The sequence below is a fragment of the Hemicordylus capensis genome, chromosome 3 (assembly GCF_027244095.1).
Source record: "Hemicordylus capensis ecotype Gifberg chromosome 3, rHemCap1.1.pri, whole genome shotgun sequence".
NCBI lineage: Eukaryota > Metazoa > Chordata > Lepidosauria > Squamata > Cordylidae > Hemicordylus > Hemicordylus capensis.
Window position 1 is genome coordinate 69,994,673 of NC_069659.1, and position 23,626 is coordinate 70,018,298.

The following is a 23,626-nucleotide window of genomic DNA, read 5'->3' on the forward strand; positions in this document are numbered from 1 at the left end:
GTGAGACCTGGTTTTGCAGGGTGAGCGGGGAGGGAGCCCTGGGCGGCCCCATTGGCCGCCCACATGATTGCCGGCTCCGTGATGGAGCCGGTGGGGGCTGGGGAACTTGGGGGCTGTGCGGCCCCCAGAAGCCCCAGTTTGCCATGCACAAGCATGCAGGGCATACTGTGGAGACCCTCGGAGCTGGGAGGCAGTTTTCGCCTCCCCTCTGGGGGGTTTAGTCATGAGTAGCCACGGCACGGAACCGCGTCTCGGCTACTCACGATCAGATAGCCCGGGTTTGTGCAGCGCTCCGCAAACCTGGGCTATGGGGAGGGCTACAGGAGCGGGTTACCCACTTGAGAACCACCGGGCTCGCAGCCGAGTCCAGTGGTTATCACAATTAGCAAAAATCGGGCTAGGCTTTCCTAGCCCAATTTTTGCTAATTGTGAGAATAGCCCCAGAGTGGAGGATTCAATTCCAGAACCTTTTGTAACTTTCTGCCTTGAAATAAAGCAGTTATGCACTTTTGAACAGTTTTAGAAACTTTTAAAAAATCAATTAAAAATCAACTAATACCCTTGATAGTGCACACACTTAATCTTCAGTGACTGGTCTGAAAAACCCCGTGGGATATAAATGGAACCAAGCAGCTACTTCCATTAGAAAAAAATTCACTTGCCTCTTAAGGGTCTATTTCCACATTGGTGATGTTTCACATTTCCTGAATTGCAACAATTGTGATGTTCCTGAAAAGCAACAGTTGTGATGTTCCTTACTGAAACAGAATCTGAAAGAACACAGATAAATATAATTACAAATTTGTATTAATAATAATTATTAAATAACCATAAAAATAGACAATAATTCATTCAAATACAATAATAAAAATTAAAATTAAAACATGGCAAAAAAATTGCAGCAAAGTCTATTCACAAAAATGGATAAATGTCTCAAGAATGCAATAACACAAAAAACCTATTTATAAAATACAAAAAATTTAATATTCTCCTGATACATTCTAAAGGGGCTAGTGCAAATAGATCAATAGAAGTCTTTCAAGTAAAAGCTGTATTCATTGCCACAGGACTTGATCATCATGATACTGTGATTTCTGCATCATCATGGTACAGTACTTGATTGCCAGCAGTACTAGATCGCCAAACACCATTCTGGTACATTCAGGCCTTCTTCAGTTGTACCATTCCATTTATTCACAATACCCTGATGGAAGAAACACCCATTAACAATTCAAGTCGTGATAAAGGGCAAGAGAGTTAGCAGGGAGGAAGCCCTAAAGAACTTACCTCCCCATGGATGATCAATGGTGTCCTCATTGGTGGGCGGATCACCCACCAAAATGACTATCAGCTGCTGACTACTTTGGAGGGCCAGGGTGCTGGGATGCATTGCCTCACGCCTTGAATCTCCAATAATGCACCATGCAAGTATGGAGTGCATTATGGGGATCCCCCCTCCCTGAAGCTACCTGGGATCTCCTCAGCAAGCAGCCATGACTGGCAGACAATCACAAAAATGGGGTTAGGAGAGTACTTGCTTGCCTAACCTTGTTTTGGAGGGTGGCAGCCCAAGCAGGTTTGCTGCTGAGGCACTGCTGGGATTGGGCCCAATTCCAGTGGTATATGTACACACCAAAACCCAAGCTAGGCTTCCCTAGCCCATTTTTCGGTACACATGTAAATAGCTTCTCAGTTTGTTTAACTCTAAGAAATAGGTCTCTCTACCTCACAGCAGACTTTTTGTTATGCATTTGTTGCTTTCTTAAGCTTTTGGGAAACCATGAATTGCTTTATGCTTTTCAAGCCAAGACATTTCCTGCAAATAAAGATTCTCCGCACCTCATCTAGTTCTTTGTACAAGTCTGTTCCCATGCAAGACAAAGGTGTATTTTTAACTTACCTTGGAGAACTATCTCTTTTTCTCTTGTGAGAACAGGTAGATTGCACTTCCTTGTAAACTGCAAAATATGCTTTCAGTCTGTAAAACAATAATCAAAATAGCCAGATCAACGTTTAATCATAATAGATGTCTTCTGTGGATGCCTTGAAAAAGCCAGTGGGCCTGAAAAGAAACCTAGTAGACATTTGCTTTGGCAAGAAAAGCCTTATCTCTTACGAACCTATGCCCATGTTGGTGGTGACCACTTGTGATATTTTACACTTCCTCCTTCCTGAAACACTGCAACAATGAAGTTGTGCATATGTCCTTGCTTGGGAGGACAGATTAGCAGCTGCCATCCTCCCCTCTGCCACACTGTGATGGCTGCTCTCATTATAGCAGCCGCCATGCTCAGTGCAGCCGCTCCCCCCCCCCCCGGGTCACTGCTGGGAATGGCAGTGGGCTGGGGGGAGGCTTAACCCAACATTGTTTAACCCAACAGCGGCTGAGCAGACAGCACTTGCCCAACTTGGCTAAATGCCGGGTTAAAAACTCAGGCTTGGTGTGGGATTGGTCATGCAAATGGCCTCTGCACATGCATGGAGGTCACTAAAATGGCTCCTGCACATGTGCAAAGGCCCAAACCAGGCCAGAGAAAGCCTGAACTGGGCTGTCGCTGGCCCAAGCTATTCACTGGGTGGCCTGCAGGGTGGAAGGAGCCACTGCCCCTCCCCATGGCCCTTGTCACAGCTTGTACTTGTGTGTACTGATTTACTCCCACCACTTCTATATTTAGGACACCCCTGCCCCTATACTGGCAAAGGGGAATCTGATATAGCTCCAAACCATCTCAGTTCAAATGCAGACCAGCCAAGGCTGGTCTGGTTCAAACTCAAAACTGTCAAACCAATATGGTTTGATGTCAAGCTTGACTCAAACCGAGCCAGCTCACACACCCCTATTCCCAACCCCTGGAGGAGTATCCTCTGTGCGAGAGAATTCTGTGCTGCAAAGTACAGGGTTTATGTACGGACGATGCCACAAATTAGAAAGGATACTCCCAGTATGCACACATGAAAGCAGGTATCTGTACACATATCCCAAGCTGCATGAGAAACCATGCATACAAACATGCTGTGTACACAGTTTCTGACACTTAAAAAATAAAATAAAAATTGTCCAGCTATAATGGAGGAAGGAATTGGTGACTGGATTAGCCTTTTGGGTGAGGATTTTTTAAATGTAAAGTTCTGTAAGTGAAACAACTCTCTGGTGTAAGCTGGGTCAGGGGCAAAATATATAGCCATATAAATCAAATAAACTAATCAAAGGTGAATGGACTCCCAACTTTGGGCTAATTTACAATGAGAAACCCCAACATGTCTGCCTAGCCCCACCAACAACTAGTTTTCCCTGCCTGAAGTCTGGGAGGTAAGTTGCTGCTGTACATGTACTGCGACCCTGGGGGAGGCATAGCCACCTTTTATGAGTGCAGCTGTGCCTTCTCCTGATTGGAAGGCTCTGCTTGACTATTCAATCAATCCAGCCATGTTTTCATGCCACACTCACATAATGGGGGGCAGTAAAATAAATACATATGTTTGTTTGTTTGCTTATTACATTTATAGACTGCTTAACACCTAAGTCTCAGGATGGTGTACACAACTTGAAACAATACAGAAAGCTCAATAACAGCAATTAAAACAATTTTAAAATCATAAAACTTTTAAAACTAGATTTAACAGAGATAAAATGGCCCAAAGAAAGATAGCATACACCAGGTAAAGAGATTCAGGAAATAAGTGCTTATATGCCAATGCCAGAAGCCTCTGAGCCAAGATGAATGAGCTGGAGTGCTTGGTTGCTAATGAATGTGTGGATTGGTAACTGGTTGAAGGGTAAAATCCAAAAGAGATTGTGAGGAGCTCCCAAGGATCACTCCAAACGGGAGAATGGGCAATAAAATGGCAAATGAATTTCAATGTGAACAAGTGTAAAGTGATGCATATTGGGCCCAATAATCCCTGCTTCACATATATGCTGATGGGGTCTAAGCTATCAGTGTCTGACCAGGATAGGGATCTTGGGGTTGTGGTGGACAACTTGTTGAAAGTGTATACTCAATGTGTGGTATCTGTGAAAAAGGCCAGTTCCATGCTTTGAATCATTAGGAAGGGGGTTGAAAATAAAACTTCTCATATTATAATGTCCTTATACAAAACTATGTTGTGGCCATATTTGGAGTACTGCATATAGTTCTGGTCACCACATCCTAAGGAGGACATTGTAGAACTGGAAAAGATGCAGCAGAGGGCAACCCAGATGATCAGGGGTCTAGAGCCCCTTCCTTACAAGCCAAGACTACAACACCTGGGGCTTTTTAGTTTAGAAAAAAGATGACTAAGGGGAGACATGATAGAGGCCCATAAAATCATGCATGGCATGGAGAAAGTGAAAATTGCTCCCTCTTGCATAACACTAGAACCAGGGGTCATCCCATGAAACTGCCAATAAATTTAGGACCGGCAAAAGGAAGTACTTTTTCACACAATGCATAATCAACCTATTGAATGCTTTGCCACAAGATGTGGTGACAGCCATCAGTCTGAATGGCTTTAAGAGGGGTTTATATAAATTCATGGAGGTCTATCAATTACTACTAGTCTGAGGGCTATAAGCCACATCCAGCCTCAGAAGCAAGATGCCTCTAAATACCATTTGCTGGGGTGTAGCCGTAGAAGAGAATGCTCTCAGCTCTTGCCTGTAGGCTTCCCAGAGGCATCTGGTAGGCCATTGTGTGAAACAGGATGCTGGACTAGATGGGCCTTGGGCCTGATTCAGCAGGGCTTTTCTTATGTTCTTAACAAAAAACAGTATAAAAACAATCAAATGATAGCTACTTAACCCCTCCATCTTCTGTCTATCAGCTTTGTTCCCTCTAAAGACAGTCAATTACTATGTGCCAGTCTATTTTACTCAAATTAACATATATGGAAAGCATTGTGCTGCTAGATGGTCAGTGCCACCATAATGTTGTGAACATTGCTGTAGCCCCCAGCCTGCAGAGTAAGAGGACTGTGATTGAAAAACTGAGGGGAAGTATGGGTGTGTAGAGACTAAATTGTAAGCAAGCACGATTGGTGAGACTGTAGAACATTTTTACAGCTTATACGGTGGAAGTTTAGGTGGGTGAACTTACAATTCATTCCTCTGGTGCATGAATGAATTTCTAAGCACCTTCTCTTACACTGAAGGTTTCTTTTTTAAAAAAAAATCCTGTTATATTAATTAAAAGGAGAGCAATTCACTGGGAACTAATGTTGTGAAAGCACCTCCAAGCTCAACGGTTGTTGGATTCCAACAATGATCCTGCACAGTTATGATTTCAGTGGGGCTAGGCTTTTGCAGGATATGTTTCAAGTGAGTTTTGCCTAACATAAAGAAATTTCTATGCATTGTCATGGCTTAGCTGAAAGAAATTGTATTGGGTATTATCCAGACAGCTGACATTATCCAGACAGGTTTTATAATAGGCTTTGTAATGCAATATGTTACTGCAGTACTTGATCTAGAAATAAGAGAATAATTGATACATTGATACTTCTTTTGTTCCTTTAAATAACTTATCTTAAGATAGAAAGATAGATAGATAGATAGATAGATAGATAGATAGATAGATAGATAAGGATTTTGTATTTTATAATTTAGTTCTGGAAAGCAATAAGATTTTAATGATCTATCAAAACTCAGGTTCAGAGGGGGATCATTTATGAACTGTTCAATATAACCAAACAAGCATTTCTATTTTAAATGTGGCTGTTCTTATTAACATGCCAGGAACTAGATGAATCACAGCCTACAATTAAGCTATTGAAAGAAAATATAAATTGATACATCAGAGATGCTCAAAGCTGTCAGTAATACAATTTATCTATTAAGCAACTGTTCAGAGAGTTAAAGATAATAAAATAAGCACATCATGATTCAATCTAAGCCAAATGTCATGGTTAAATAGATGACGAATAAGTGGCTAAAAAATACTGACCAGAGCATTCTTCCATACACCTGTAAAATATATATTAAAGGACATCATATTTAGACAAACACTAAAAAATAAAAGCCAAAAGCATTGAGTAGTTTCAAATAAATACAGTAAAATGATAAAATGAGTGATAGACACAGAAAGATAAAATTCATAAAATGTCCAATGTGTTTCAGTGAAACTAGAGAAAAAAAGAAAGTAAAACTCTGGATTGAAAGGCCTGACCTCCTCCCTGCTAACTGAACAAAGAGGCATCTTTTAAAAGTGGTTATTCTTTTTATTGAGCAGGGGGAGAGCAACTGGCCTTATCCATCCCTAGCCGAGCATCCCTACAGTGACTGCTGCTGGTGTCTATCTTATGTTTCTGTTTTAGATTGTGAGCCCTTTGGTGGCAGGGATCCTATCTATCTATCTATCTATCTATCTATCTATCTATCTATCTATCTATCTATCTATCTCTATGTAAACCACTTTGGCAACTTTTGTTGAAAAGTGGTATATAAATATTTGTCATATTCATTTTCATTGTTTTCACATTGTTTTTATTTATCACTTTTATTTGTCTTCATTGTCCTGTATTTCCTCTCTTGAAGAACTTTTCAGTATTCAAGCCTACTCAAAATGTACCATGCCTCATCCGGAGATTCTTCGATCTCATATTTATCAAGAGGAAATCCTTGATCTTGTGCCCTTGCCTACAATTCTTAAACACACAGATTTCTTCTACCCATCTCTATATATAATTTGCTAAGACTTACCTGTGGCTAATCCCGTGCATGGCAGCTCTCACGAGATTTCGTGAGCAAGCTGCTGGGAAAGGGAGAGAAAGTGGCAGCAGGGGGGAGAGAGAAAGTGATGGTGGGGGAGACAAAGTGGTAGTGGGGGAGTGGCGGCAGGGGGAGGAGAGAAAGTGGTGAAGGGGGGAAAGTAGCGGGGGCAGTGGGGGGGAAAGAAAGTTGCAGAGGTGATGGGGAAAGAAAGTGGTGGTGGCCTGGGGGCGGGGAGAAGGAAAGTGACGGTGGCTGGAGGAGAGAGAGGGAAAGCCATGGTGGGCCAGAATGTCAGAGAATGAGGCAGGAGGAAGGGAGAAGGAAAAGGGACCACCAGAGGCACAGATGGTGTACGCCTGGGCCAGCTAGTTCTACATAATCATACTCCTCAATAGTGAGACTATTCACACAATTGTAGAAAATAGGGCTAGCCTCCACTAGCCTGATTTTCTACAATTGTGAGAACCACCGGGCTTGGCTGTGAACCCGGTGGTTCTTGAGCAGGGTAACTCACTCAAGTAGCCCGCCCCTTAAACTGGGTTTGTGGAGCGAGCGCTCCGCAAACCCAGTTTTTGGGATTGTGAGTAGCCACAGCGCGGCTCCGTGCCGTGGCTACTCATGAATAGACCCCCAGCAGGAGGCTGAAAAGCAGCGTCCCGGCTTGGGGGTCTCCCCAGTATGCCCTGCGCATTTGCTTCCTGAAGCTTCCGGGGGCTGCGTAGCCCCCAAACTCCCCAGCCACTTCTGGCTCTGTCATGGAGCTGGCAGTTGTGTGGGTGGCCGATCCAGCATCCAGGGCTCCCGCCCTGCTCATCTGCGGGGAGAGCGGGCTTAGCCCACTCTCCCCGCAAAACCAGCAAAAGCAGGTCTCACTGATCATGAGTCCCGGCTCAGTGTTTCTCTTGCTGTTTATGAGTGACTTGCTATCATGACTTGCTATCATTTCACATCTCATTTACACATCTATTCTAGATACAGGAACTTTTCTGCAGTCTTTGAAATAAGAACTTAACTCTAAAACTTGTGATTTCTTCTAGAGTAAAAAAAAACCAACAGTGATATTTAAAATTACTATTAAATGTTATCCATGTAGAGAGATGAAAAGAATGGATGACAGCTATATAAATTTCTATTGCTTTTAAGAGTCTGTTTCGTAAATCACAACTATGAACTAAGCATTTTTTTATTAGTGGAAACAATTCCGTTCATTCTCATATGACAACCCTCAAGCCACATGTCTCTGGAGTAAATTCTCACTAGTTTCTGTCAGGTCACCCTGGCATATGTGAAATATAATAGCTTTGACTTGTTTACAAAGTCAAAATTCCATCTAGGAGAAAATGTTCCCTTATAAAATTGCACATCTATTATAATCTTGCAAAAAATAAGTGGCAACACAGATTTATGAAAATATTAAGATACAATGTATAATCATACAGCTTACAAAGCACAACAGGAGAATAGCAATGAAGTTCCAAAGCCACATGCTTTAACATGAGAAAATGAAATTACTTGTAGTTGGCACTACCAGCTCTTTGTCCATTCAGTGCTGTGGAAAATGCAGCAAGCGATCATATAATTAACAACATTATCTGGTGGGTGTGTTTGGTCCTTCAAATTACCTAGAACTGCCTTAATAGCAAGTTAAATAAATAGCTACTTTCTGTAGGCAGCTGGCTGCGAAGAGTGATGCCAAAGGGCAATGTCTATATGTGGTCATTTATGAATAGATGTGACTAGAATATCCCGTTGGCTTTTCTGACGGTATATAAATCTGCCTACAAATAACAAGCATATATTGCTACTTTCTAAGTAGGAATTCTTTTTTCCAGACCATAATCTTCTATGGTTACCTTTTAGAAGTGCTTTTAGGCACTTAGCACATTGGTAACTTTTCCATAAATGACGTAGTTATGACATCAAACAGCTTCAAAATATAGCTGATGATCTGTGAGTGACATTTCCATATGAAGTGGTTTTCTACAGAGTCAGGCCATAGATGTATCTAGACGTGTAATGTTTACTTTCCTGGCACTGGATCCTTTTCCAGCTCTGTTACCTTTTGCCCAGAGATGCTAAGGATCGAAACTGGGACATTCTGCATGCAAAGTAACTCTGTGTGTGTGTGTGTGTGTGTGTGTGTGTGCGTGTGCGTGAAGAGTCACTGAGCTGTGGCCTACTCCTGAACTGTGTGTGATAAATCCATGATCTCCAGTGACTGAAATAAGTTTTAAAGGGAACAATATACAGAGGAAAACAGGAAGTGAGAGTTAACATTGGTATGTGGCCTTCAGAATGTCCCCATCTGTGTTTCCCTTGAGATTAGAGTGTGGGGACAATGTTCCCATCCTACAGCCTTGTGATGGGGGATGGGTCCTTGTCCCATTCCCTCAGCACAGTCCCAGGGATGACCCTGATTGGTCAGGGCTCATCAGAGGGCGGGGACCACACACTGCTCAGGGGGCTTCCTCGCCTCTTCTTTCTTTCTGCTTTGGCCAGCTAGGCTGATCTCCCTTTGTGGCATGTACAGTGTGGGCTGGATGGAGGTGTATTAGATCAGTGAGCACCCATGGTCAGTTAAAATGGTTGATTGGTGAAGTGGTCCTTAGAGGCTTTGTGGCTCAGGGACTTTGATTCACCAGGAAACCTGCTGCAGGGCTTCATACACCTTAAAGATGAAAGGAGGAGCCAGGCCAGGGTAGAGCATAACATTGGTCCCTATAGAATTGCATATTGGCCTAGATCCACTATTAATTCCTGCACGGTGAAGTGGGATGGAGAGTCCAATTCTATTGCTATGTCACTTCATTTGGCTGTTTTGGTTTAAGACATCTGTGGTCTCTTCCTTCCAGCTGTGCTGCCTTGTGTTTTTATTAGTGTGTGTGGTGGGGGGCATAGTTAGACTTTCCTTTCCTAAACAGCTAGATGTTGGTAGTGAACCCCCCAAAATCGCTGAAACCCCCATTACTAAAAAACCTCACCAACTGTGGATACTCAGGTTGTGGTTGGCAAGACCTGTCGCAATTTCCTATTTGCATATACTCAAAAACGTGGTTGGTAAAACTGTGGTTGACAAGGGATGACTGTATTGCAATCCTTGTTCAGCCAAACAATGCAGAGTCAAGTCTTTCAAGAACTAATTATGCCTAGAACATTTTTTACTTATAATATACATGTGAGCTTTATCATAAACAATATTATAGTCCTAAAGGTAAAGTGTGCTGTCGAGTCGGTGTCGACTCCTGGTGACCACAGAGCCCTGTGGTTGTCTTCGGTAGAATACAATAGCAATAGCAATAGCAATAGCACTTACATTTATATACCACTCTATAGCCGGAGCTCTCTAAGCGGTTTACAATGATTTAGCATATTGCCCCCAACATTCTGGGTACTCATTTTACCGACCTCGGAAGGATGGAAGGCTGAGTCAACCTTGAGCCCCTGATCAGGATCGAACTTGTAACCTTCTGGTTACAGGGCGGCAGTTTTACCACTGCGCCACCAGGGGCGCAGGAGGGGTTTACCATTGCCATCTCCCACGCAGTGTGAGATGATGCATTTCAGCATCTTTCTATACTGCTGCTGTCCGAAATAGGTGTTTCCCATAGTCTGGGAAACAGTCCCATAGTCTGGGAAACATACCAGCGGGGATTTGAACCAGCAACCTCTGGCTTGCTAGTCAAGTCATTTCCCCACAGCGCCATTAGGTGGTTATTATAGTCCTAGCCTAGTGTAATAAAGGATTTTGTCCCTTTAACACAATTTCTGGCCAATTAGTTTGGTGAATAATTGGTATTTGCACATACCTATTCTGCAGCACCAAACAATAAAGAGATTAGATGACACCATCTCAAATACAAAGGGCAACATGAAATGAGTGTAGCAAGCACTTTCCAGGCCTGCCTGACTGGAAGGTCAATATGTCTACAGCAATAAAAATAACATATTGTGGGGTACTATAGAAGGTGTGTTGTCATGTCATCCTCTTTTCATGCAGTTGAAGGGTCGCTGATCCCACTATGGAAGGAGAGCTAAGTCATCACTGACAATTTCTATATAAGACTGAGTGACAGGACACATGCTGCTGGGCATCCCATCTGGTGTCAAAAGTCCAGTAGAAATCCAAACCACTTTTCAACTATCATTTTACAGCAAGGTGGGAAAGATAAAGCTGCAGGCAATTTTCATGAACACTGACATCTAATACACAATGAAAGATAAGAAAGATAAGAATGTTAACTGCTAATAGCACACCTCCAGTGATAAGTCTGAATCACCTTTAAGGTGATTATTCTAAGCATGCTTACACAGAGGGAAACTATAGAATCATGAAATGTATTCCTCAATAAATATGCTTAGGATCAGGGTGATAGTCATGCCTCTTTAATGCTTCCTTACCTAATGAAACCGGCATTACTAGTTTTAGCTGCCAACCAACACCAATATAGAAACAAACATCTCTCAATATATGCTGTGGAGGAGTTGAGGAGGAAAACCACTACATTTGAAGCACTACCTCTGTGGCTGGGCCGAGCCCACCGCCGCCAATCAGGGGCGTCCACCACGCAGCCAATCAGCTGGGATTGGACACACATTCCAAGGCACACCCAGGAGAATTTATTTATATATATATATATATATATATATATATATATATATATATATATATATATATATATGCTGGAGGCACATTGATGCACATTCTAGACCACAAGCAGTGAATAATAATAATAATATAATTTTACTGTACTGAAAAAAAATGCCAAGAGGAGCAAGTATCAGTATTGCCAAGTGCATCAATGTGCCTTCAGTATATATATATATATATATATATATATATATATATATATATATATATATCTCTCTCCTGGGTGTGCCTTGGAATGGGTGTCCCGGTTCCCAGCTGATTGGCTGCGTGGCAGACGCACCTGATTGGCTGAGGTGCACCCAGGACGCAGAGGCCAGAGGTGGCGGTGGGCCTGGCCTGGCCCAGCCACGGAGGCCAGAGGCGGCGGCGGGCCCAGCCCGGCCACAGAGGCAGTGCTTCAAACGTAGTGCTTTTCCTCCTCAACTCCTCCGCAGCATGTATTGAGAGATGTTTGTTTCTATATTGGTGTTAGTTGGCAGCTAAAACATGGAGTCCAGCCAATATAAATGTAACATCCTGCATTTAAATTGGAAAAATCAAATGCACAATTATAGGATACAGGGAGACCTGAGTTAACAGCAGTACACAAGTTGAACATAAGCCAGTAGTGAAGATTCAGGTGGACCTCACTATATGCGGTACTGCTATTTGCAGTTCAGTGGCTGACACCCAACTAGGAATGTGTGAACAGGTGTGATTCCGAACCTGTTCAAAATTGAACTGGATCAGTTCAATGGCTCAATGTCAAGCAGAACCCACCCCCCCATTCAGCTCGACTTCAAACCAACCCCCCTGGCCATTGGGGGAGGGGGGTCACAAATATATTTTTAAAAGATACTTTATTTTATTTTAGTACTTACCTCCTCCGGGGGCTTCTCAGAGGTGATGGGAGAGCTGTCCATGGATGTTCCCCCTTCCCGCTGGCCATATGTATAAAAGCACCCAGTTCGGATGACCTTTGGCCTTGACCCTGTTACGGTGGTCACTTTGGAGGCTGTTGTGCATGCACAATGGGTCCTGCATGGCCACGTCATGACCCAGGCCATGTAGGGGCCCATTGTGCATGCACAGCAGCCTCCAAAATGGAAACCAGGATGGGGGCAAGGCCTGGAAAGGACCAAAGATCTCCCGAACCAGGGACTTTTATACATAAGGAAGGCCAGTAGGGGGAGGGAAAACATCCATCAAACCACCACCCCCGTAGCCTAGGAGAAGCCCCATGGAGCGGTTAAGTACGAAAAATAATATATATTTTTAAAAATATATAAAGGGGGCAAAACTGAACTGGCCTGAACTGAACCAGGCCAGCCGCTTTTGTGCACACCCCTACACCTGACTTCATTATCCACAGATATAAAGGGGTTAAAATCCATATATCCATGGTTCCTAGATATCCATGGTTCCATTATCCATGGTTCCCCTGTGGAATGGAACCCCCATGGATAATGGGGTTCACCTGTATATGCTTGTCTCCTGCTCTTCTTCCTTTGCCCGACAAAGAAAGAAGAGCAGGAGTAAGTGGCAAGGACATTCCTCCTTGACCACCCATCCCTCTCACTCAGAAGAAAACATAATTTGATGGTTAGTACACTGAGGGAATCACAGACAATTTCCAGCATCTTTTCATCCACCTGCCTAAGAAAATAGCATCTAGTGCATTTACAGAGATTTAAAGTGTGATAAAATATATCATATATTTTCAAAAGAAATAATTCTTCAGTGATTCAGAAAAGGTTAAAGTGAAAATATGTTGGAAAGTAGAGCAACAAATTCTTATGTGCAAACTTCTAGGTGAAAAAAAGTAAGACAAATCTGTATTAAATCAATTGCCAATTACACTGTCCCCAGAATCAGTTGTATTTGTACCTGCAAAGTTTGTTCAAGCAGAATGCAGCTACTCAGGGAACTAGTTTATTTTTGTAATAAATGCATTGTTATTGTAGTCTGGTCATGCAGCCACTGGCAATGTGGAGAAAAAAATTAAGTTTATTCAAAAAATAACAACATAAAGCAAGCATTTGTCATGTATGCATGTTTTTAACAAAAGGATTGATTGATTTTATCTAGTGAAAGTGATTGGGTGAACTCAAAGCAATTTGTTTAAAATAAATACAAACATACATTAATGAAACATTAAATCACAAATTGCAAGACTATTAAAGTTGAAATTGCTGCAGATGCACCTCTCCACTTAAAAGTTGAGTTAGGTCATCTGAAAATTTAATCCCGCAGTGTGATGGAAATAGGAAGATACCTGTTCCAGCAGAAAACTGTACTAAATCAATATATAATTCAACATAAACTCGCAAAATATAACCCTTCCAATTACAAACTGACCACAACAAAGTATCATTTACTGAAGATAAAATTGATTCTACTTGATGCTTCCTTGTTGGCTGACTGAGTTAATAGCAGTATGGGGGAGAATAACACTTATATAGAGTTTGTTTAAACTGGTCATGTGGTAAAGATCTTTGTAGTGAAAATATATAATTCAACATAAACTTAGGAAAATAATCCTTCAAAGTACAAACTGACCATAGCGGCATCTTACTGTTCCATGAGAATGACAGTGAATAATTTTCAAGGAATCCTACTTCTCACAGCAAATTCACTCTCTTGTTTTAATATTTCTTTAAACAAACAAACAAACAAACAAACAAAACAAACCACAGTCCCAATGACAATGTGTGCAATAACTGAAAAATGGACTACCATAACAACAACAGGTCAGTTTAGTATATTTTATAGGGCACATAAAAATAACATCAATAATTGTAAACATTTTAGAGTTCTGAAGAACTTCCAGTTCTCTAATGTTCAATGCACATCTTTTAACTGAGGGATGCCATGAGATTGCAAGAGATTACCTAAATCCAGTCAGTGCTGTGATCAGATCTATAATAGTCCAGATTCTCTTTGTGTAACTTTAGCAGGCTTTATGAAGCGTTGGTATTTATTAACACACTCAGAATATCTAGTAGATAATCTGTTTGTTTATATAGGCTACATCTGCACATAACATGAAACTGGAGGTGAAGGGACCTCCAGTTTCAAAAACTGTACATCTGAATTCATGTGCATTTTTGCCATAAAATGGGCCTGTGGTTTCCTTATCCAGACAGAGATTTGTACCTTCAGATGGTAGTGAGGTCTGCCACCTGGACCTCTAGTTCTGCAGTGTGAATGTTATGTCCGAATGCTGGCACCACAGTCTGGTTGCTTTGCAACCAGAGTTGAGGGAGGAATCTCCTCCCCGCTCTGGCTGCTATTGGCCGATGGGGCTGTCCTTCAGTAAAAAATGAAACCCAGGCAGCCATTTCCCCCTCCTCTCTCCAGAAAGCAAGACTGGAGAGAGGGAGTTCTCCTGAACATCCTAATTTGGACAGGAAAATGCGGAGGGAGGGGGTCCATTGGAATCATGGTTCCGCATTATGTCTGAAGGCAGCCATAGAGTCCTAGTTCATTGAAAACATAAGTTATGAAAAACAGCAAGATAAGGTCAAAGAATTAGGACTTTAAGCAGAACTGGCTACCTCCCAGCTTCTGAAAAGATTAAGAACATGCTGGAAAAGGTCCAGGGCCAATCCAGTCCAGCATCAAGTTTCACACAGTGGCCCACCAGGTGCCTCTGAGAAGCCCACAGGCAAGAGGTGAGGTCATGCTCTTTCTCTTGTTGTTGCTTCCCTGCAACTGGTATTTAAAGGCATCTTGCCTCTGAGACTGGAGGCAAGATGAGTAGCCACCAGACTAGTAGCCATTGATAGACATCCATAAATTTGTCTAAGCCCCTTTTGAAGCGATCCAAGCTAGTGGCCATCACCACATTGCATGACAGAGAATTCCATAGGTTAATTACACGCTGTGTAAAAAGTACTTCCTTTTGTTGGTCTTAAATTTCCTGGCCATCATTTTCATGGGATGACCCCTGGTTTAAGGGAGAAGAGGAGAGGGAAAAATTTTTCTCTCTATCCACTTTCTCCATACCATGCATGATTTTATAGACCTCTATCATGTCTCCCCGTAGTCACCTCTTTTCCAAACTAAAAAGCCCCAGATGCTGTAGCCTTGTCTCATAAAGAAGGTGCTCTGAGCCTGTGATCATCTTGGATGTCCTCTTCAGCACCTTTTCCAGTACTACAATATCCTTCTTAAGATATAGTGACCAGAACTGAACACAGTACTACAAATGGGACACACCATAGAGTTGTATAAGGGCATTATAATATTAGCATTATTAGCTATAATATTAGCATTTTTATGTTCAATCCCCTTCCTAATGATACCTAGCATGGAATTGTCTTTTCCACAGCTGTCACATACTGTGTCAACACTTTCAATGAGCTGTCCACCACAACCCCAAAATCTCTCTTCTGGTCAGTCTCCTACAGCTCAGATCCCATCAGTGTATGTGAAAAGTTGAGTTTTCCCCCCTCAACATAGATCACTTGACATTTGCTTACATTGAGCCACATTTGCCATTTTGTCACCCACTCCCCCAGTTTGGAGAGATCTTTTTGGAGCTCCTCACCATCTGTTTTAGATTTCACTACCCTAAATAGTTTAGTGTCATCTGCAAATCTGCATACCCTAACTTCTAGATTATTTATGAACAAGTTGAAGAGCACTGGTCTCTGTCCATTTATTCTTACCCTCTGTTTCCTGTACTTCAACCAGTTACCAATCCACACATGAACCTGTCCCCTTATCCCATGTCTGCTAAGTTTACTTAAGAGCCTTTGATGGAGAACTTTGTCAAAAGCTTTTTGGAAGTCCAAGTATACTATGTCAACAGGATCACATTTATCCACGTGCCTGTTGACACTCTCAAAGAACTCTCAAAGTTTAGTGAGGCAATACTTGCTCTTGCAGAAGCCATGCTGGTTCTCCTTCAGCAAGACCTGTTTAACAATTTTGTCCTTAAGTATGCTTTGCTTCAATCTACTCAGCACAGAAGTTAAGTTAACCAACCTGTAATTTATTGAATCCCCCTGCCTAGATCACTTTTTGAAAATGGGAGTTACATTAGCTATTTTCAAGTCCTCTGGTACAGAACTTGTTTGTCAAGACAAGTTACATATTTTTGCTAGGAGACCAGCAATTTCACATTTGAGTTCCTTCAAAACTCTTGGATGGACACAAGACTCTTGGATGGCGTTGAGCCATCTTTGCTTCACAAGTTCAGGGTTGAACCAGACCAGCTTTAGCCAGTCTGAATTAAAACTGAACTGGGCCTGATTTGTACCGAGCCAGTTCATTGCTATACTGGTAAAGGGTAATACTGTGAGGAGTCAGGGGGCTTCCCAAAGGGTAGGAGATCGGGCGGCAAGGGATGGATTTCCTATTTCCTATTTAGGGAAGCTCTCTGACCCTTTACTGGTAAAGAGTAATCCTCACCATGTCCCCCTTTACCAGTATGGGTCTGAGCCTGTTCAAACTGGCTCGGTTTGAACTCAATCTGTGTTCGGTTAGATCAGACCCAAAGCTGAGCCAGGCCAGATAGGTTTGAATCAGGTTCTGATTCGAGCCAAATCAGAAAACCCATTTTTGTGCACATCCCTACATCTGGCCCCGTGATTGTTATTTTTTAGTTTTTCAAGACAGTTTAGAAAATCCTTTCTCGTCACTTCAAACTGGCCCAGCCTCCAAGCCTGAGAAGCTCAGTTCTAGAGTTTGGCCTCTCTAACAATATCCGCACATGTATTTGTCCAGTCTGTGTGATGGTTGGTTCTTGATCTCACCCATTATTACCGCTCTGTCTCTCTTTGATGCTTCTCTGATATGTTTCTCAAACTCCAGGTCACTTTAAGCATTCTGATCTGGAGGGCTATAGCACATCCATAGTAACACATTTCATCTCAGTCCTCATAGTGTCACCCATAATGATTCTGTGGAGAACTCCAGTCCTCCATTTTTCTAACTTGTTTGAGTCTATCCCTTCTTTAATAAAAAGTGCTACTTCAACCCCAATCCTACCTTCCCGGTCCTTTCTGTAGAGTTTTTATCCAGGAATATCAGTGCTCACTGGTTCTCATTGTTCCACTAGGTTTCCATTATGCTCATTATATCTATATTTTCATTAGCAACCAAGCACTCCAGCTTGCCCACCTTGGCTCAGAGGCTTCTGGCATTGTTATACAAAGACCTATATGCCAAATCTCTTACCTGGCATTGGTGTGTATCTCTCTTGCTGCCATTTGACCTTTTTGATCAGCTGTCTTGTTTCCATCTACTCTACACCTGGTTCTACTCTGTCCCCTTCTGGTTTATCTGAAACCTTTGCACTCTCACACTTTAGGGGATTTTGCTTGACGAACCCGATACTACCAGTTCCTGTTGACAATCCCCCAGGCATCATTTTAAAAGCTGCTCTGCAACTTTTTTGGTTTTATCCTTCTGTAAACATATGAGTATGGCTGCACATATGAATACCCTTTATGTATACCATGAGACTTTCTTTTGACTTTCTTTCCATCAGATGTTCTTTCAACCATTATCAGATTGTTGCTTTCTTAAACTGAATGAATACCATGCATTTCAAGCCAAGCCATTTCCTACTACTAAAGGCCTTTCTGATGTTGTTGTTTCCCATTCTTTAGGAAAGAAATCAAACTGCTTTCTTTAGCAATAAAGCACATACTTCTGTGTTGGTGATATTATTATCTGAAGTTTTTTCTATTTCTTTTTCTGAATGATGCAACAAGTTATGTTCCTTATCTTGCATCATTTCTTACCTTGAATCATGATTTTTGTTATAGGTTTAGTTTTTTAAACTTGGTGGAATCTATTGGTTTTCTAAAGCTATTCCAGATAAATTAAAAAATGAATGTTGTCTTATTGTTGTTCATTTGTCTGTAGTTTCCTGTTCAAGTTGGTCTATTTTCAGGATGAAGAGTCTTCTCCAGGCAACATCATGGATCTCTTCTAATGATTGGTGAGAAGAGCTCCAGGGCAGTCTGCAGGGAGAGCAGGTTTTTACTTACCCTCCCCACAGATGATTGCTGACTAGGGATGTGCATGGAACCAGCTGGCCCAGTTCAGTTCGAGTCCGGAATGGACTTGAACCCGACCGAGCCAGTTCGGTCCGGCACCCCTTCGAACCCCCCCAGCTCAATTCGGGGGTTGCGGACCTTTTTTAGTGTCTGTCTATCTATCTATCTATCTATCTATCTATCTATCTATCTATCTATCTATCTATCTCCTTTACGGCGGGGTCCGCAGAGGTTCCCCCTCCCCCCTGAGGCTTTTTATATAGCTTCCTCCAGCCAATTTGACTGGCTCTTTGCCAGTTTTTGGCCTTCACCTGGTGGCCATTTTGGAAAGCCACGTGCCTGCGCACTGTGCCTCTTTGTGGCCTCTGCATGGACCTTTAAAGCCCTTAATGGTTTGCATCCCGGATACCTGAAGGACTGCCTTCTCCCAAGGGTTTCTGCCCACCCAACAAGGTTGTCAGAGGGGTCTTTGCTCTGTGTGCCACCATTGAGAGAGGCTAAATTGTTGTGTACATGGGACAGGGACTTCTCAGTTGTTGCTCCCAGGCTCTGGAATGCTCTCCCAGTGAATGTCTGCTCTTTGATATCTGTAGCTGCTTAAAAAACAACAACTAAAGAACTTTTTATTTGTTCAACCTATTACCCCTTAGGGGGTGCCAGGTCTCTCAGCTCTCCTGTTTCTGTTTGTCTTTAAAATTTAAAACTTTCCTCCTATCTCAATGTAACATTATGGTCTTGGGGCATGGGAAAAGGCAGGCAGTGGAGAGGATACACTCAGGTACTCTCTCTGCTCCATCCACTGCTGCAACTCTGCTTTTCCTCTGCCCCAGGGTCCTCTGCAGATCCTTGGATCAGCAAAAAGGGAAGGCAGTGATGCTTTTTAGAAGGTGTGGCTCCCTCATAAGAGGAACTGAGCGAATAACCTCAGGTGGTGCCTCTAGGGTCTTGTTGGGGGGTGACATAGCACTGCCCCTTCCTTTGCTTGTCTCCAGCCCCTGGTGCCCTGGTAACTCCCACTTTAGTGACACCTTTCATATCTTCGGTCTCCAGTGGCTTCTGCCCAGGCTCATCACAGCTACTGCCAGTTATTTGCTGGCTCTCCAGCACTGGCTATTGCCTATGCCTTTAAGTCAGCAGAAGCTGCAGCACTCTCTGTTTCCCTCTTCCACAGGAAAGAAAGGGTGTCATTGGAAAATAAAGACAGAAAGAGTTGCTACTGGCTTACAACAGCAGCCAGCAGCCAGCAAAAGAGAGCCCCACCTTTGGCAGCTGCTCCATCCTTCGTCCCCTGGGGACATACCTGCAAACACCGGGTGTCTGTTAGTTGGGTGGACCCATCTTAGCAAAGGGGCAGTTCATGCTTGCTACCATAAGATCAGCTCTCCTCCCCATTGTTATTAAAGAAACAGACATATTCCCTCAAAGCTTGGTACTTTCTTGGATAGTGTCAGTTCCTTGACCTTGGGGAAAGTGCCAACTATCCTTAGAGCCTCACCTTGCTCCCTTGCAATAGTGATGTGCAAATTGGCTCAACCACAAGCCAGTTCAACATTGAAGAAGTCCATCTTGAGGGCTCACCTCAGGGCTCAAGAGATGGACCTGTTTGGCCCAAGGTCAAGTTGAAACTCCACCACTGGCCAGCTCAAGGCCAGTTTGGCGGTTCTACAGTTGGAATTTTTTCTTTAAAAATTCACCACCAGGTTCAGCAGCCTTGGGGTGCTGCCATGGCAGTGTGTGTGTGGGGGGGTGTCTTCAATTGTTTTCCCTCCCCTGGCAGCCTCTCTCGTTTCTGAAGGGTTGTTTCAGCCATTTTCAGGCCTTCAGCCCTTTCTGAGGTGGCAGTGGCCATTTTGGAGGCCACCCTGCATGTACCCTGGCCATCTGTGTGGCTGGGTCATGACTGGTGAGTAATAAAATCAAATAAAATCCTCCCAACTGTAGAACCCCCAAACTGGCTTGAATTTGAGCAGAGCCAGGCCCCTCATTCGGGTGACAAAACCAAACACGTTCAGTCTGGTTAGAGTCCCGTTTGGACTAGAATCAAACTGAGCAAAGCAGTTTTGTACACACCCCTGCTTTGCAATGGCAGGTCAGTCCAAAATAAATCAGAAATGGATGAGGGGGCTGATCTGGTATTTATTACAGAGACCTGGTTGGGAGACGCTAGTGGCCCAATTTGGTCCCAGCTTCTTCCTACTGGATACTCTGGAGCAGGTGAGAAGTTGTGGGTGGGGAAGTGGAGTGGCTGTGGTCTATAAGAATGACATCTTCCTTTCCTGGATACTTGTCAGAGCACCTGCCTATGCTGAGTGTGTTACTTGAGTCTTGGGACCAGGGATAGAGTGGGAATTCTCTTGGTGTACCAATCACTGCGCTGCCAAACAGAATCCCTAACTGAGCTGTCGGATTTGCTTGCGGAGTTGGCATTGGAAATGCCCAGGCTTATGGTGGTGGGTGCCTTCAATGTCCACTTTGGGAATGAGTTGTCAGGAGCAGCTTGGGAGTTCATAGCAGCCATGACAACTATGGGCATTTCCCAGGTAGTCCCAGGACTGACACGTGATGTGGGTCACATGCTTGATTGGTTTTTTGCTCTGATCAGAGAGGTGTTCTGTGGGTGGAGACTCCCATGATTTCCCCACTGTCATGGAAAGACTACCAACTGGTGAAGGTTCGACTTACAATCACTAGACACCTCTACAGGGTTGAAGGGCCTATTAGCATGGTCTGCCCTAGGCAGAGGCGTAACTAGGGAAAACGGCGCCCGGGGCAAGCACTGAAATTGCGCCCCCCCCGCCGCACGCCCCCCGCCACCCCCGGAAATATGGAAATGTGTCACAGCCATAGTCAAATGTGGGTTGTGGGCTGCATCCGTGCAAGTATACTGGGACAGGGAAAAGGAAACATGAGGCTACAAGGCTCTTTAGAAATATATTATTGTAAAGAAATGTCTTACACACCAACAGCCTAAGTTTGCAGTCCTCATGGCCAGAAAATAAATGCTTTTAAACATAGTAATAGGTTTTGTGTCCCAAAATGGAAAAGACAAGACAGGTATTCAGAGGCGTAACTAGGGAAAATGGCGCCTAGGGCAAGCACTGAAATTGCGCCACTGTCCAAGCAGGAATGATGGGACTTGTAGTCAGCAATATCTGGAAATCCCCGTTAAAAGGAACACTGTACCATCTAGACATGGTTGTTGACCAAAACCTGAAAACATGAGCCATCTCTGTAAAAGACTTAGAACAACAGTCAGGAGTTATGCGAGGATTCCAAGTGTCATTTTCTCTGTCTCCTCTCATTCTTTAAAAAACATGACTTTGTCCTAGAGGATCACCTGCCCAAATAGCCACTAGCAAAATAGGGGAAGAAGAAGGTGTGTGTGTGTGTGTGTCTATAAACCAGTGAATGATTCCTGCCAGCCTTTGTCTTATGATGACTGTTGGCTCATGATGGGGTATATGTGTATTCACCACACTAGTGCTTACTTTGACACCAAGAGGGAGGAGGATACATTAGTTTGCCACACTAGACAGAGGAATTTGCAACAGGAGCAGATAGCCAAGTTCTGCCAGGGCCAAAACCAGCCCCTGCCAGACTAAGAAATCATTGTAATTTGCCCCTTCCTGTCACAAGCAGTGTGCTGTTCTTTTATTATTGACTCTAACTCTCAGATATCCCAGTCATGGATGGAAAATTCAGGGTCAATTTACAAGAGACACATTTTCTACATGGAAGTTTCTTCTGTGCAGGTGCTGTGCAGAAACCCATGTGTAGTGATCAATACATATGTAACTATTCCGCCAGGGGCATAGCAAGGTTGGAATGGGTCCAGAGACAGGATTTCAAAATGGGCCCCCAGACCCTCAAAGTCCAGGGCCTCCACACACCCCAGGCCCCCAAGGATTTAAGTCTGATATTTCAAAATAAGTATGCTACCTGGAAATACATTTCACTGAATACACGCATGCACACTTCACAGTATATAGTGATATACATTGAGTACTATATATTTGTGCTACTTCTAATGCCTAGAACACACTAGCAATGCTAATTATTAAAATGGACCCCTTGCTGCAGATTAGCAAATGATACTTTCAACCATGCAGGGTGAGCCTATGTTTGTTTTCTCAGAATTCTGAACAAATTCAGTAAAGTTTGATTCCAGGAGTCTTTTCACACCAGGCTTTTAAAGCCCTTTAACACACATCTCCTCTGGAATAGAGGTGCTGCATTCACATGTTGGCCAGATTGACCCTGAAGTCCCTGCGAGTTATTGGGGAGCAGTTCACACACAAGAAAAATAAAATAAAATAAAAACACAACACATGCTTCACAGTTCTCACTCAGACCTTCTGGATTGCAAAATAACTTGAACATAAGTGCATTTATGAATGAATGAATGAAAATAAATAAAATATACTTGTTCCAGAAGTGTTTGTAATTTTCTGACATGAAACAAGCCACTTATAGGCCTTTTTAGATAGTTTTTGTTTTTAAAGCCAGCACATTTTCCAGTCTCTTTTAAATTAAATATTCAGAGACTTCTCAGTCTTGCACCACCCCCCATATCAAAGCCCTATGGCAAGCAGATCCCTATATATGGGGGTAACTACAAAAAGGAATTCACAGCCTACCTAGCAATAGCTGTTCTGGATGGTCTGGTCTGGGCAGAGGGTCTGCTGCCTGCTTCCTCCTTCCTTGCTTGGGGCCTACTCAAGTTCAGGCTTCAGGGAGGCCTACTCGGAGGCCTCTCTGGAAGCCCCGCCCACCTACCGATCAGCTGAGAGGCGGGGAGAGAAGAGCTCTGCAGTTTCCAGGCCTTGCCGATCCTAGGCCTCTTTGCCGAGCAGCCGGAGCTGGAGGCAAGTGGCTGAGGGGCCCTGGGGCTGGGCAGGTGGGCAATGGGGTGGGGGTGGCAGGGACTGGTATGGCGCCCCCACCTCAATGGCGCCCAGGGCACGTGCCCCCTGCCCCCCCCCCCAGTTACGCCTATGGCCCTAGGAGGCTATTGGATCCAATAGGATTCCAAGAAACCTTGTAAGATTTTAAGGCTGGCTCTGCCAGCAACCCTGTTGATGCCCTGGTGGAGAACTGGAATAATGAGCTCACCAGGGCAGTAGACACTATCACTCCTAAGTGTCTTCTCCAGTCTGCTTCTAAATTAGCTCCATGGTATATGGAAGAACTGCAGAAGTTGAAGCAGCTAGCTAGAAAACTAGAGTGCAAGTGGAGAAGGATTCAACTCAAATCCAACAGATTACAGCACCGAGCACGATCTAAAACCTATGCTCT

The 23,626-nt window shown here is 43.4% G+C and overlaps 1 long non-coding RNA gene across 1 annotated transcript; it reads right to left on the reverse strand.

Moving 5' to 3' along the window:
- Nucleotides 1–671: 671 nt before the first annotated feature.
- Nucleotides 672–23,039, reverse strand: LOC128351487 (uncharacterized). Its single transcript, XR_008319796.1, has 3 exons — nt 22,969–23,039; nt 1,901–1,978; nt 672–770 (listed from the first exon to the last, which is right to left on the reverse strand). It is a non-coding gene; the product is annotated as an uncharacterized LOC128351487 (long non-coding RNA).
- Between the last annotated feature and the right edge of the window lie 587 nt (nt 23,040–23,626).